Raw genomic sequence first — 2,545 nt, forward strand, 5'->3', positions numbered from 1 at the left:
AATATATATTTAATGATATATCATTTTCAAATTTTAAACATATATTTAATTATATATATTTACTTAATTATATATATATAATTATACATGTATAAAAATTTTTTTTTAAGTACTACAGATAGATTTCACTCTAAAATTCACGCGAGGATCCTATTATCTGCACGTTTCATTGTGCCCCTGATGAAATTAGCCGTGTACAGCTCTGAAAGCATGCCGTGCTGTGGCCCTATCATCACAAAAGCCACACAAACTGGGCCACACACAAAACAGGCTTTTAGTGGCTGGGGGCTAATCGTCCAGGGACCTGCGCCACCGCTAGGAGGCTGACCTTGCAAGGCTTTTTGGATTTCTGTGAAACCTGAGTCCTCCTTTGAAGCGCCTTACTGTCTCTGGATACCGGCCAAGCCTCTCTCCACTTGTCTTATTTGAGTTGTGACTGTGATAAAACCTCTCTCCTTAAGAGAGTGAGGTGGCCTGATTCTGAGCTCACTATCCTAGAAGTATGTCTGGAGACATTGTGGCTGCCAGACCATATTTTATCCTTGCAGTTTGGCTGGTGGATCTGTCTTCTCCACATCTTTGGAGTCTTCAGATCTTCGAAGGGCATGATAGTCATACAAACCTAAATAATTACCTACCAAGTTGCAAACAAAAGTCTCCCTGGCCTGTTTTTTAAAAACCCCAAAGGTATATAGTTAAAAAAAAAAAAAATCATCTCCTGCGATTAATTGTAAAAATTCCCATGATACTATATAGATGCATCTCATTTTCTTCTCTAATTTAGGTCGAGTTCTCGCTGCGCAGAATGATGACATAAAACTGAAATATGTCTCTGGGAAATTCTGGCAAGTGATTTCAGCCATGGCCCCTTTAACATTTCAGAGGAGTCTTACAACTTTTATCCTCCACTATCCTGCTCCCCCTGCCTCGGGCTAGCTTCCCAATTCTCCATGGTTTTTTAATAATTTGTAACTCCGATCGCTGTAAGTGGTTCGGTCTGTTAGCCAATTTCCTTAATACTCCAAGAGCCATGGCATCAGAATCTGATTTGTATACATTCATATTTCCTCGGCATTTTCTTATCTAGGTTTTTGACAATAGCAATTTGGGGAAGGATTCCATTACTTCCTAATTGCTCCGATTTCTTTTTCTTTATTTCCTCTCGTTAAAGACAAATTTAGAAAATGAGCTCCCTCTCTAAAAAAGTCTTGCCCTACATCCTGTACCCCTCCTTCCTTATTACGTGAGCCGAGGTCTCTTGGATCACTAATTCACTCACTTATTTCCCTTTGAAGGTAGAGAGAGCTTGGTTCTGCCTTTTAAACTTTCATTCTTACTACAGAATGCAGGACCAAAAAAAAAAAAAAATAGAAAAGAAAAACCCATAAAACTGTGTTTAAAGAACTGTCTGTCCCCTCATAGAGCGTGCTTGTAGGTTTTTGCAAGCTCTTCTGACGGCACCTGCTTAAGTTTCAGCAGACAGAGCTGAAGTCCATACACACCACAAATATACTTTAGGTCCTGGCTTCCAAAACATCCTCACTTTGAGCCAGCCAGTGGTGTGATGGTTGAAGCAACTGGATCCCACCTGGTTGACTGTGGTTTGAGTCCCAGATCTGGTGGTTTGAAGAACACACCAGGTGCACGTATGCCCAAAATCCCAAAAGGAGGGTGGAGGAGACAGGATTGCAGCATGGCCATTCCCCATAAAGGATGCTTTCTCACCTTCTCCCTCTCTCTGGGCAAAAACTACAGAAAGTATTCCTTGATGCACATTTTGTCGTCTCTACTTTGCAAAGCAAAATGTAAAAAGTGGAAGTAGGAGACAAGCAGATGGCGTAACAGTTATGTCACTGGACTCCCACACTGGTGACTGTAGTTTGAGTCCCTGACCAGGTGGCTTAAAATTCATACCAGGTGTGTTTTGGTGAATGCCCACAATTCTGAGAGAAGAATGGAGAAGGGATTGCGGTAGGACCCTGGAGGCAATTTCTTGCTTTCTGTCTCTCTTAGTCTCTCTGGAAAGTGTGTGCACCCTAAAGCAAAAATCTCTCTCTCTTAACAAAAAAAGGAAAAAGAAAGAAATTTTTTCAAGCGTGGAGTGCTTTTGGAACTCAGTAACACTTAAAATCATCCTCACTGTTCAGGGTGGTTTATTGTAGAGTAGATTAAAACGTCACCTCTGCCTGTTATAGTAGGGATCTCTGGAAATATTTGCTCTCATTCTGAGTGTAGGCGTGCATTTAAGTCTGTGTGCACATGTGTGAGTGTGTGTGCCCCCATCTGGTAACTGAAAAACAGATGCTACCTGCTGCCCACATCTGCATGGAATCAGTAATCATCCTGGCCAATCCAACTAGAAAGTTCCAAACATCTGGAGGTTTGAGATTTGGAAACGAATCCTAGATCCTTGCACTAGTCTTTCCTCCTTCTGGTTTTCATCCCTGTGCTGGACGTTGGTGTACACCCGCCTTGGTGTTTCTTCTTGTAAGCTGAGCCTTGCGGTACAGACGTGTTAACCAGAGTTAGCACTGGAAAGAGCGTC

This window comes from Tupaia chinensis, unplaced genomic scaffold (assembly GCF_000334495.1).
Source record: "Tupaia chinensis unplaced genomic scaffold, TupChi_1.0 Scaffold143616_1, whole genome shotgun sequence".
Classification (NCBI taxonomy): Eukaryota; Metazoa; Chordata; class Mammalia; order Scandentia; family Tupaiidae; genus Tupaia; species Tupaia belangeri.